This window comes from Lolium perenne, chromosome 3, assembly GCF_019359855.2.
Source record: "Lolium perenne isolate Kyuss_39 chromosome 3, Kyuss_2.0, whole genome shotgun sequence".
NCBI classification, from domain to species: domain Eukaryota; kingdom Viridiplantae; phylum Streptophyta; class Magnoliopsida; order Poales; family Poaceae; genus Lolium; species Lolium perenne.
The window spans coordinates 252,116,236-252,130,724 of NC_067246.2; the positions used below are offsets into that span (position 1 = coordinate 252,116,236).

At 44.4% G+C, this 14,489-nt stretch overlaps 1 long non-coding RNA gene across 1 annotated transcript; it reads left to right on the forward strand.

Annotated features, from left to right (window-relative positions):
* Window positions 1-10,273: 10,273 nt before the first annotated feature.
* LOC139837644 (uncharacterized) lies at window positions 10,274-11,205 on the forward strand. The gene is made up of 2 exons (XR_011754235.1): window positions 10,274-10,551; window positions 10,700-11,205. It is a non-coding gene; the product is annotated as an uncharacterized lncRNA (long non-coding RNA).
* The last annotated feature ends 3,284 nt before the right edge of the window (window positions 11,206-14,489 follow it).

A 14,489-nucleotide genomic window follows, 5' to 3' on the forward strand; every position in this document is an offset into this window, starting at 1 on the left:
ATATATATATATATATATATATATATATATAACTACTATATTAACCGGCAACAAACATCTTCTTTCTCCTAATTTTGAATTTTTTTTTGGGATTAATCCTGGATTGACACGTGCAGATTTAGATAGTTTGATTCCACAAGTATTTTCTGTGTGCACTTTCAGGGCTCTCTAGCATTTTCAAGGAAGCTGGAAAACACATGTGCAATTCCTTTTCTTTTCCTTCTTCCTTCCGCGCGCGTGACTGTAGTCATGGTGTCGATGGTCAAAGCGGTGGTACGCCGCTTAACGCCGCCTCGATTTCCGAGCAGAGTAGCCAATTTACCCTTCGTTGCTCTCACTCTCCTTTCTAATTTTCTCTTCCTCCCCATCGCCGGCATGGTGCCTGCTCCCCTTCGTGGCCACAGCCAGCGCCGTTGCACTGTTCCGCACCCACCCTCCTCCCCCTCTTCCGTTTCTCTGCCACGACACTGTTTCCCTACGCGGGTTCTCTCCCATTCCCCATCATTAGGCGGCCACGCTATGGCATCAGAGCGGGGCGCACGCCGATCTGCGTGCGGCGGTTGGGGTGGCGGCGACGACGTCGGCGTGGAGGCAGGGCAGCAAGCAGGGAGAGGGGCGCACCCTCTAAATTCCCCATCAGCAGGCGGCGGCTCCATGGCATCGGGGCGGGGCGCGACCTCGGAAGGCAATTGGGGTGGCGGCGATGGCGTCGGTGTGGAAGCGGGCCGAAGGGATTTGCGGGCGATAGCAGTGACTTGCGCGACGCCGGCGATTGGTCGTCCCTCCCCTTCGCTGGCCCTTGGAGGCTATGGCGACGGCGGTTTCATCCGTGTGTGCCCTCACCAAGCCCATAGCCCATACAATCCAACAGGCCAGCATACAGCACTGCTCCGACTTTGCTCGCTCGCTCTGACTCCGAGATTCGATTGCCTCTCTCTCGAAGTCTCGATTCGGAAGGGTTAACTCGCACAGCGGCAGGCGGCGCGACATCCGTATCGAGTAACGAGGGCGGATCAGCAGTCAGCGAAGCACGATAGCGGTCGGCGGCCTGCGGGAAGCGTATCAGCGGGAACGGCCAGGCCAGGGTCAACGACGGCGGACCAGGTACTGCCTCGGCCGCTGTTTTGCATCTAATTTCCTAGCAGATTAGGAACTGCTCGCTCATGCTAATGAGTGTATTCGGCCACATAGATTACGAACTTCAACTGTTCAGCAGATTAGTAGACTAGCACTAGCAGATTTAATTTTCTAGATGCAAGCTTTAGAATTCCTGAAATTTTCCCCTTTTTAATGTAAACCAAGAAGAGTGCTGCTGGTAAATTTGTTACTTACTGTAGTATTAATAATTATTATGGAATTATGATCTTATTTCTCATGTATTGAGGTATTGGTACTTGATTAAACAAGTGGAACCTTCGAGTACTAAATTATGGTCTTATCACTTATTTATATCTGTTGTTTTAGTTGTGCATTGTAATGTGGTTTTCTTTATGGTGAATACCTAACATCTATTTCATGGAGCCGCCAGCCTAGGCCGATGCCCCGGTGGGTGAATGAGCTCGATGGGAGGTACTCCCGCCCCCTCCACCCTCTTCATCTCTCTCTCGGGTGGAAGCCGAGGGACGCCGAGGCTTCATGCTCTACATGGATGGAGGCACCACGGTCACAATCGTGGCAGCGTCCATGGTGTCAAAGGGCGGCAACAAAGGCAAGCAGGGTGACGCGGCCGTGGCGAGGTGGCGGTGAGCAGAATCTGGGAGTGGGAGTGGCCGACGAAGATGGAGTCTAGCAGCACCACACCACCAACCAAGAAATGAGCTATCACAGTGCGCATAAGCAACGTCGGTTACCATCTCCAGCGTGCCATGGGATTGACCACGAGCCGTGCAGACTATAACAAGAACGGTGGCGTGCACGCAATGCCCTCGATGATCTTGATGCCGTTGTGTCACAGAGCTTTAGCTTGCTGCCTCAGGTACGACTCTCCGCCCTCCCTCCCTCTCTTATGTACAATCATTGTATTGAATGAGTTGCTTTTATATTGTGGAGAGAGTAAAGATGATTGGGTGGTAGGCTGGCATGGTGTTGATGTAGTAGATCGTCCTGCTCTTATTTGCATTGTTAGGCCGCCCAATGTGCATACGAACTGAAGTTGAGACGATTCTTAGTGTTCCTCTCCTGCACAACTCAAGGCCTATAGAACAGAAAATAAAGATCTTAGATTTGTTCAGTCTGCTCAAAATTTGCATATCCAATGAAGCTCGATATTCATATCATGAATAATTAAAAATGTTTCTGAAACCAGATGCAACCTAAAATTTGTACACTAACCATGGAACTACCACCAGTATTTAGCTAGGCAGTAAATGGATAAGTGTTTTACCTAATAGTATGTTGAATAGTCTAGATGGTGAGACAATTATATAGATAAGACTGCTTTTCTCATAGTGTATTCAATCTATATGCAACTGAAGAGTTCAAACTTTGAAAGAAAACTGAGATATTGTAGTATATAGGATAAATCTGTTTCTGTTCGGTCATTTTCAGACTTAGATCATAAGCGTGCATATTTTACCACTATGCATTTCAGAGTGTCACGAAGAACCTCTCATTTGGAACTGAAGCTTTCTGGCTTGTGCAACAAAGGAATTCAGGTGTTGGTTTTATTGCTAGATATGACACGAAGAAAATAGCAAGTATTTTGTATTCGTTATCTCATATAAAATAGTTAGGTATTTGGTATGTATTACACTGCAATGACAATCTAGATGTATTGATATACAATGCCATTCATGGAGTAAGCATTGCATATACTTGCTTTGTCTTAATTAATCGAAACTTCCTATGTTTTCCTACAAGGCATTTACTTTCTTATTGCTACAAAAATGCATCAACCAGAACGGTAGATTTCCTACATATCACTATAAATAGGTTCCCAACTGAATGTTTTTATTTAACATTCTAGCATAATCTTGGTGAGATGTGATTATGGAAGGTTTGGGCCTTTATGGTGCTTCTCTCTATTGCATCTGCACTACACATGAATTGAGAAATATATATTGATTCTTTCATGCAATTGAGTTTTCCTTTATTCAAGCAAGGAAACAATTAATGATATGTCCAAATGTTCGTTTCTTATACTGAACTATTTAGTAACTTCAGTTCAGTTCTGATTTGCCCATGCATGTTGTACATTCATGTTTCACAGAGTAGATGTATTTGTTGTTCTTTGATTCTATATCAAACCTCTTCTAGCACAGGTCATAGCTGTTGACATGAATTTCCCTCGCTCTAGAAATATATTTTCATGTCAAGAGATGCCATGCCTGTAGGTCGAACTGTCCAAGCACCAAAGCTAGAACTGCTAATGAATTGTTCATGTGGGAAGACCATATTCTTATTCTTATATCTGTCACTTGAACTGCTAATTAGCATATATTTTAGTTACATTACAAATCACTGCAACGGAGTGAATTAATCATCTCTATAGAGAACCTTTCAATTAAGAGATGGGATCACCAAAAGTCATAGCAATACATATCGCTGCAAAAAAAGGCATTAACCATCCCTATTAAGGGACGCAATCACCAAAATTCCTATGCAATATCTTTTTTTACCTCTCAATTTGCAGCAAGAGATTATTCAAGAGGAAAACATTTGACATTTTTTTTACCTTATTCCTTTTCAAAGAATTGGCATTAATCATCCCTATGCGAAGTCATTATGGAAGATGAAAGATCAGGGAAATCATTCGAGTTAACAAACCTATGGATCATCTCAAATAACTGTTCTGGGTATATAGTTCAGTTCCATGTAAATATTAACCTCGGTATTTTTTCAATGCAGATATTTCTTATGCATGTACATGTGTCTCAGTATTTGAGACCCCAACAGAAGATTTCCAATATCTACTTCAATGCTGGTATGCAACATGATCTGTGAGTAGAGCTTAGTAGGCAACCTTTTAATATATGTGATAGCATAGCCTTTTTTTTAATATGGTAACATCGTATTTTACTATTTTAGAGAGCTATTTGTAGAAGGATAAAACTGAAATCAACCCAAGGTACGGATGAGTAAGTAGTGGTACTATTGTGTTGTTCTCTCCATTTATTAAGACGTGATATAGTTCCCAGTGGTACTATTGTGTTGTTTTCCTAACTTGCTCTTACTCTTAGAGATTTTAAAGTCTGCCCATGCATTTCTACGTGATGAAAGCACCAAATCCTTTCTTGATTCGGTTCGAGATACTCATAGCATGAAAGACACATTGACAATTACTACTGGTGTGGTACCATTTCACCACTCATTAGATAAAGTCTTAGGAAAATTGAGCTACCAAAAATGTTGTGTTTCTGGTAGCGTAACAGAGTACATGCTCCTCAATTTTATCTTTGATTTATCCAACTGCATGTTTGGTCATGCACGCCAAACGGGAGGGGAAATCAGTGTCCTGCACTTGAACAACACCGGAGTAACAACAAAGCACAACATGGAGGGTGTTGTATGAGTACATCGACCGAAAATGACAATACCGGAAGTGATATGTGTTGTTTGAGTTCTCTACTTCATGGTGTCCATTGAAATCTGGATGACAAAAAAAGCATATGTAACAAGCCTACAATGTTTGTATCATGTTGCCAGCCAGATTACTTAATTACTATATCGTCCAAACGATGAGCATATTTTTGGTGAATAAGTTCGAGTAGTTCAAAATTATTGGATTTAGTCTTTTCTACTAATTTTTGTACGTGTTCTGATTGATGCTCTATATTTCTCTCTCTCAATATCTCAAGGAAGGGAAGGTCAAATGATGCCCAACTAGGTAATACAGTAATGTTGTGTGTGCTGTCCAGAAAGTAAGATCAGTTGGAAATTATTGATGTTGCTGCTGCATGTTGTATCAATTTTATTTGTGTTTCGGCAGTTCTTTGTCAATGATATGTATGTGTTTTTCTCTTCTTAGGGTTTAGGTAGCAGAGATTATGGTGAAAAACTAATCATCAAAATTATTTTCAGTATTTTATATATCAATGTATATATGACATATATCTTACATGTATCCCCTTATGTAGAGCACCCTTGGGTGAGGATATAATTATGGTCTCCCTGTTCTTGATAGTAGTAATGAATTATGGAGGATACATTTTAAATATCCATTTGCTGTTGTCAATATCAAACAAATTATCTCCTTTGTCCGGGGTATAATGGGTTGTCATTCCTTGGGGTCAACTCAGCCAATGAGCCTATCATTGCAATATTTGTGGTTGTGGGCATTATCGTTTATCTACTCTGAGGTAAACCGAATGCACATGTCATATTGTAAGCTTTTTTTTTTTTGTCTGTATTCCATGCCTATACAAGATACTTGAAAAAGCTCTGTTAGATCTTGATGTAAGACATAACTAACTACTGTAAAAACTTGCAAACATTGTAAAAATTAGTTTCATACCTCAATATCTCACAATTCTATAATAATCCTAGATATTCATTAGAGTTTCCACGACGGAGTGACTAGATTAGCTGTGGCGTGCCGCCGAGCTGAATTGGTGTAATCGATATAGATATTTGGAGTCCTTGGTGTTGGGTATCCTACCGTTTCTTTGGTTACCAAGTTTGTCGAGTTCTTGAATTCAAGGTTTTTATTGTTTCATTTTATGTTCACTGGTGTAGTAAAATTTGAGACAGATCTCATACATGAGGAATTAACATCCAGGATGTAGCTATTCTACATGTCAATGTACCCATGTACATGTACCACATCCCCGTGTATGTACACTTTTGCTTCGTAGATGGTTGTAACCACATTATGGGCGTGGCGTGCCGCCGCGCCATCTCTTGCTAGTATATATAAAAGACAACCCCATCTGCTGGCACGAGAAGCCTCCAAGACACTGTTCATGCGCACCATGAACAGTGCCATGAACAGTACCAATTTCTTTTTACTTTTTTACCTTTTGCCATAATTTTGTTAAACCTTTTTCTCAATAATTTACTATATATAAAAGACAACCCCATCTGCTGGCACGAGAAGCCTCCAAGACACTGTTCATGCGCACCATGAACAGTGCCATGAACAGTACCAATTTCTTTTTACTTTTTTACCTTTTGCCATAATTTTGTTAAACCTTTTTCTCAATAATTTATAGATAGAATTATTCTACAAAAGTTTAATTATCCGTTAGTAAATTTTCACCAAACCATAATTCTTGAACGGTAATTTTTTTCCTCTATAATTTACGGGTAGATGTATTCTACAGTAATTTAATTACCCGTTAGTAAATTTTCGCCAAAGCATAATTTTTCAACAGTAATTCTAATTCGATGTGTTAACTAATTCACAATCATTTTTTGCGGAGCCGTAACTACCTATATTTCTTCCAAAAGCAATTTCTCGGTAGAAATATATTTCTGAAATACATTTTCTCGGTAAAATTCTTAGACGTCAGAAGTAATTTGCCGATGTCAACTTATTTAAGGGTGCATAGGGTGCATATTCTTGCGACCGATGTCGTTAACTATCTAACAGTAATTATCCGAGGGCGCATATTTCAACGATGATAATTTCTCAACGGTGCAACAACGTGTTAATATCAACCTCAAGTTTAGTTCCGTACTAATTTTTCGCGAGGTGGTAACTACCTATATTTTTCTAGAAAGCAATTTCTTAGTAGATATCTTGAACATTGCCTATGTCAACTATGAAAAACGCTATTAACTACCTACTATTAATTATTTAAGGCCACATATTTCTTTGTCGGTCATTTTGCAACGACGCACAAGGGTAGTAATTTTTACATGAACCTTCAACGTAGTGTGGTTCTGAATAATAATTACCCGCCGATATTTCTTTAATAGTGCATAATTCTTCAACGGTGATTCAAAAAAAATCCAACATCCGCCCCCTCTTTTACTCAGGGAAAATAATGTTGTGTTCTTCTACGGTGACATCGAAAAAATGTACTTACTCCATCATCCGTCTCATTTTCGCCTGGGATGACCTTCTTCTACTCCATCACCCGTTGCCTCTTTTGGCCGGAGAAATACTACCACTTCCTTTTCTAGCAACACCAAAAACAAAAGCACTCCGCCATCCGTCACCTATTTCACCGGCACTTCCGTGGTACCTCATCAACCCAAATATTGTTATATATCTACAATACTTTAACCAACGATTTAGAAATAAAAGCACTCCACCATTCGCCGCATACCAAAGACGCGGTGGAGTTTTAGATGTTTATTCAAAAGGAATCCCGTACTCTTAAACCTAAAAAAATGCTATTTTAAAAAAAGAATGCTGCACCATAGACAACACGGGCGCGGCGTGCGCCGCGCCGCAAATTTCCTAGTCAGATCCAAAGATTGATTGATCAATCTCGCCGCTGCCAGCGTGCTTGCGTGCCTGCTGAGCCGCTGCTGAACTTGGACAACTTGCACATGCAGCCAATGAGTGGCAAATACGGCAGCCGCTGGCCCCTGCTGTCCTCGCCGGCTGGCCGGACGCCCGCACCACAGTCAAGCTAGATCACCACCGGATTTCTAATACAGGTACGCAGAACGTGGGCTTAGAGCATCTCCACTCGTCCCCCGAGGAGGCCCCCGGCGAGCGTTTTTTCCATCCGGACGGCGAAATTCGGCCCAGTCGCGTCCCCGGTTCCTCGTTTTCGTCCGGATTTGGGCCTAAATTCATCCGGCGATCCCACGCCCCCCCCCCCCCCCCGGCCCCCCGGGGAGCTCTCGGGGACTCCGGACGAGTGAAAAGCGGGGAAGGGCCCGATCTGTCGGCGACTCGACGCACGAACCCCACCGCCACGTCGCTCAAAATCTCCCCCACCCCTCGTATCTCTCTCGCCGCCGGCACCACCCCGCCGGCTTGTTGCCCAGATTGCGCCGCCACTCCTTCCCCACCTGCCTATATTCCGCCGTGTTTGGACGACGGCCTATCTGGCTGCTCTTCCGCCGGCCTGTTTTCCGGCCTGCTTGCTCGTCGACCACGCCCGTCAGGTGTTCGTCCATTTGCCTCGCCACTTTGATCCCTACTTCAGATGCAAGGCGGATTGCACTGGTTTGGTTGGATTTTCGTCACTGCAGAAGTGCACAGTGGCTATGAGGATGCTGGCGTATGGAGCTCCCGGTGATACTGCAGATGACTATCTTCGGATGGCGGAGTCCACCGCCCTTGATTGTTTCTACCGGTTCTGCAGGGCCGTCATAGCAGTGTTCGGGGACTATTACTTGAGATCACCCACTGTCGAAGACACTCAGAGGATCCTTGCAACAAATGAAGCTAGAGGTTTTCCAGGGATGCTTGGAAGCATTGACTGCATGCATTGGCAATGGAAGAACTGTCCGTTTGCGTGGCAGGGAATGTACAAGGGTCACAAAAAAGGCTGCACTGTGATACTTGAAGCAGTGGCTACCCATGATCTTTGGATTTGGCACTCTTTCTTTGGTATGCCTGGATCCAACAATGACATCAACGTCCTAAACTGCTCCCCGGTCTTTTCCAAGCTTGTTGAGGGTCATGCTCCCCCGGTGGACTATGTGATCAATGGTCGGCACTACAACAAAGGATACTACCTTGCAGACGGTATCTATCCAAAGTGGGCAACATTTGTGAAGACAATCTCCAACCCTAGCACCCCCAAACTTTGCGAGTTTGTCAAGAAACAAGAAGCTTGCCGAAAAGACGTCGAGCGAGCATTTGGTGTCCTACAGCAGAGATTTGCTGTCGTCCGGTTCCCCGCTATGACTTGGTCCAAAGATCAGATGTGGGAGGTGATGAACTGCTGTGTGTGCCTACACAACATGATTATTGAAGATGAGCGAAAGCATCCGGTTCCTCTGGCTGAGCAACAAGCACCATATGAGAGAGAGGGTCCTCTTGCACAGCCTAATCACCAGGTGCCTCCATCATGGGCCGCCTTCATTGCTATGCGCCAGGAGATTCGAGACTCTACAATGCACCAGCTGCTGCAAGATGATCTGGTGGAGCACATATGGAGGCTCCGAGGCAACGCCAACGCCGACGCCAACTAGTCTGTCTTAATTTGTTTGAAAAATTGTGAAATTTGTGTGCTTCATTTGTTTCAGCACTTGTTAAACATTGTACTGTTATCGCCGAATTTGTTTCAGCAATTTTCGTCCTCTTGTTTGCCCAACTTGTTAAATTTTATGTTGAATTTGTTTGAAATATGTCAAATGGTCGCGGTTGGGGGTTTCCTGCCGGGGGGACGGCTGGAACTTCGGCGCTCCCCACGCCAAATCTTCATCCAATCCGGACGAAAATTTCGCCGGATTTGGGCGTGGGGAGCGCCAACGAGTGGGGATGCTCTTAGCCTATTGGTTGGGTTGCACTAGTGCACATCAACGATTGGAGTTCGATTATTGCTAGTTCTTCCTAGACGGTTTCATTTTTTCCATCTTTTTTTACTAATACATGTACGCTATTCAATGGATGCACTAGCTAATGTCATGTAGATTTTTTCTCGGTTTCTATATATATACTTCGTCAGACACAAATCAAGAGGTATAATAACAATACATACATACACACTGTTTCAATCTGGCCTATATTAAAGATTCAGATATGATCATTTGGGAGCTTCTTGACTAAATAAAGTGGTACTATCATTATTTCTCGCCGTTTATAAATTATCGTTGTTAATATTCGAAATATTTTATATCCATGTAATATTATTTGTAAATATGTGTTGAAATGCTATTTTCTTTCGGACTTGATATCTCGATATGATGGCTTCCAAGTGAGGCAAGTTGATGTTTGCGCGGATGATAAAATACCTCAAGATGCTATAGCAAGAATGGGTGTGGGATTTATTCGCCCTGTTGAGGGACACATTATGGAACCTCGGGAAGGACAATGCTCTACTATAGTGGAGCCGTCATCTTCACAACACCAATAAACTCCAAATCTTGAAGCCAATGATGCACCAATTCAAGAAAAAGCTCATGAGATACAATGTCGTTGCAACCTAGAACAATGTTGTTGCAACCTAGTACAATTTCGTTGCAACCTAGTGTGCCGATCTGTTACTAGATGGGGTTATGGTTTGATTTTGTATCTTGAGAAGTGTGATGTTACAGTAACTAGCTTATAGACTCATTGTATCTTCTCAAGATACTACGCACTAATTTGATGTTACTAACCAATATGAAGGCAGTAACATAGAGTAGTAAATGTGCATGCTACTACTCTATGTTACTTTTCACTATGACTAGTCTAATTGGTATTGCTAAATCCGTCTCTCTCTCTCAGAACCGAGTAGCACCACCGCGCATCGACGGCTCGATCTACTACATCCGGCTGTCGCCGGCGCCGTCGCTAGTACCTACGAACTCTCCTCCTCCTCTACTTGTTTTCCACACTCGCCGTCGCCGTGCACCAAGCCATGAACGACAGCACGCGCGGCCGCATCGGCCGTACGGCTCGACGACCATGGTCGTCGCCGACGTCCACTGAGATTCCCGCGGCTGAGCTAGCGCCTACGGACCAGCGACCACCATCTACTGCTAATTCCTTTGCAGAACTAGGTAAGTGCTAATCCCAACTATTTATGCATCGGACTAGTACACTACTAGTTGTTTCCAGACTTCATGCTAGCACAAATCAAAGTTCTAGCCATAGATAGGCCCTGTAGTGGAGTACTGGAGTGCACTACTAACATGAATCTGAATCTAGGTTCCAATTAATTTTTCCAATGAACAAACCAAGACCAGTTCAACACTAGTGACCAGAGGCAAATTCCAAATCGATTTTCAGAACGCTATACCTGATGAAAGAAGGATCAGCACAGGAGAGAAATGACTAGGTGAAGAGACCTTGCTAGCACTGTGGTGCAGAAAGGGGTGGTCTAAGAGAGGTGGAGCGTGCCGTGGAAATGCTAAACAGTAAAAATGACTGGCTATTTATAGTAGGGAAGAGGCTAGGTCGGTTTAGGACAATTAAACCAGGTGGTGTACATGCAGGTTGTTGTGTCCATGCGTGTGTACACTTGTATCTCTTCTAGCTGTAATTTTTACAAGTGGGTGAAAGTGAGTTGGTTGTGAGTTGGCTATTACCTTGCCACTAAGAAAGTATGGGCAGGGACTTAATTGTAAATTTCGAAATTTTTATTAAGGGCTGAAAAGTGAAACTGATGTATAAGAACTTTGTAAGCAAATATTGCTGGGACTTTGGTGATTGAATTTTATTTAGTATGAGTTTAGCGTGAAAATCATGTTTAGCGACATGCGATCAATACTAATATCGTAAAAATGGTGTTTTAAAATTTTGGGGTTTTCACATAAGGCTTGAACCATATGTTGGCTTCAAGATTGCAATAAGAAATTTGCGAAGATCAAGTAACAAGTATGTATTGAAGACGAAGATTAATTGAGCTCTCATGTGTATCTTCAAGACATCAACATAATGAAGAAAGAAGAAATTATGTGCAAGTTCAAGATGAGACATATCGAAGAGATCATATGCTTGAAGCTTGCTATCCATATGGTGATCATGGATATGTGAAGATGCGCTGAATAAGAAGCTCTCCCATAGTGGATTATGGGGGAGCACTCGCAAGACTCCATCAAGCAAACACAATCAAAAAAGGTGTTCCATCTTGTTGCGGTCAAGATCGTCATCATCAAGCTCAAGTGGGAGGCTGAAAGATCGAGATGTCGCCTAGAGGGGGGGAGGGTGAATAGGCAATTACAAACTCTTGCGGATTTGTCTTGTAAGAATGCGGAATTAAACTATCGTTTAGTTTACAAGCACAAACCCTAAATATGCTAAGCTCAACTAAGTGTAACAATAGCAACTAGAGCTAGGCAAGATAGGCACAAGATATATGTAGCACAAGTGATAGCAAGATATATGTACTTCAAGCACGATGGCTATCACAAGGAAAGAGAGCTCGGGTATAGAAATAACCGAGGCACGCGGAGACGAGGATGTATTCCCGTGTTCCCTTCCTTTGCAAGAAGGTACGTCATGTTTGGAGGAGTGGAGGTCCCACGAAGGATTCCCCGCGCCACGAAGGCTCACCCTATTCTCCGAACCACACCCACGAAGGATAATGGTCATTTCCTTATGGTTAGCTTTTCCTCCGCTCCGGAGATGGCAAGCTCCACAACCACTTCACAAGCTCCACGAAGGAGAAGCCCGGGCCTCTTCACAATCTTCTTGAAGATATCACCGGAGCACCAACCGCCAAGCCAACTAGGAGGTCTCCCTCCAAGAGTAACAAGCTCGCGGTCTCTCACTCGAACTAATCGTGGTGGAGAGCTCAACACTATGCAATGATGCAAAGCAAGAACACTAGAGGTGTTCAAGTCCTTCACTCTCAAATCCCACCCAAACAACAAATGCTAGGATGAGATTGGAGAGGAAGAACAATGGGGAAAGTCAACAAAAGACTCCAAGATCTAGATCCCAAGAGTTCCCCTCACTTAGAGAAGAAATGGTTTGGTGAAAGTGTAGATCTAGATCTCCTCTCTTAGATCCCTCAAGAATGAGCAAGAATCATGGGGGAACAAGAGAGAGAGCAACTTCTTCAAATGCAACAATGGAGGAGAGAGAATAGAAGAATTAACTCAGCCCAAGGTGGAAGAAGGGCTATTTATAGCCCAAGAGCAAATATAACCGTTGGGGAAAAGTTGGGCTGAGTCCACCGTCGAGGAGGCCGGTCAACCGGGCCTGGGGCCGGGCCGTCCGGTCCAGGCCCCGGTCAGACCGGGCCACAGACCGGACCAGCTGGTCCAAACCGGTCGGCAGGCCGGACCCCGATCGGGGTCACTTTGTGTCGTCCAGGAGGTCACCCGGTTGGCGCCCGGATGGCGCCCGGTTGACCGGTCGGCACGCCGGGCCATCCGGTTGGGAGGCCGGCTGACCGGACGGCAGACCGGAACCGGTCGGCGCATGGGCCGGTCCGACCGGGTTCCTGGCCGGGTGAGCAGGAAAACATGTTATACAAAAACTGTGATAACCTTTGTGTCCGGACCCCGATTGACATGAAACCAATTTTGTTGGAAAGATAACGACGAATAGAACCCCAACAAAAACTGGAAATATGGAGACTCCTCACAGAACATTTTAGATGATTTTAGAGAGGGAGTCTCCCACCGTCAAGAAACGGTGAAGATGTCCAAACTCGAAAATGCAATAGAAGATGCATGCGGATTCAGAAGATCTGAGAGCCAAAATACCAGAACAGTTCCAGAGAAGCCGCCGCCATCAACCCTAACTCGGGGGGTTCAGAAGATCTCCTCCGGCACCCTACCGGAGAGGGGAATCATCACCGGAGGGCTCTACATCACCATGCCCGCCTCCGGACTGATGCGTGAGTTGTTCATCCTTGGACTACGGGTCCATAGCAGTAGCTAGATGGTTGTCTTCTCCTATTGTGCCATCATGTTTAGATCTTGTGAGCTGCCTATCATGATCAAGATCATCTATTTGTAATGCTACATGTTGTGTTTGTTGGGATCCGATGAATATTGAATACTATGTCAAGTTGATTATCAATCTATCATATATGTTGTTTATGTTCTTGCATGCTCTCCGTTGCTAGTAGAGGCTCTAGCCAAGTTGATACTTGTAACTCCAAGAGGGAGTATTTATGCTCGATAGTGGGTTCATGCCTCCATTGAATCTGGGACAGTGACAGAAAGTTCTAAGGTTGTGGATGTGCTGTTGCCACTAGGGATAAAACATCGATGCTTTGTCTAAGGATATTTGTGTTGATTACATTACGCACCATACTTAATGCAATTGTCTGTTGCTTGCAACTTAATACCGGAAGGGGTTCGGATGATAACCTGAAAGTGGACTATTTAGGCATAGATGCATGCTGGATAGTGATACGTCTCCGACGTATCGATAATTTCTTATGTTCCATGCCACATTATTGATGTTATCTACATGTTTTATGCACACTTTATGTCATATTCGTGCATTTTCTGGAACTAACCTATTAACAAGATGCCGAAGTGCCGATTCTTGTTTCTGCTGTTTTTGGTTTCAGAAATCCTAGTAAGGAAATATTCTCGGAATTGGACGAAATCAAAGCCCAGGGGCCTATTTTTCCACGGAGCTTCCAGAAGACCGAAGAACACACGAAGTGGGGCCACGAGGTGGCGACACCACGTGGCGGCGCGGCCCAGGGGGGCCCGCGCCGCCCTATGGTGTGGCCCCCTCGTCTGGCCCCCGACTCGCCCTTCCGCCTACAAATAGCCTCCGTGACGAAAACCCCGCACCGAGAACCACGATACGGAAAACCTTCCCGGAGACGCCGCCGCCGCCGATCCCATCTCGGGGGATCCAGAGATCGCCTCCGGCACCCTGCCGGAGAGGGGAATCATCTCCCGGAGGACTCTACGCCGCCATGGTCACCTCCGGTGTGATGTGTGAGTAGTCTACCCCTGGACTATGGGTCCATAGCAGTAGCTAGATGGTTGTCTTCTCCCCATTGTGCTATCATTGTCGGATC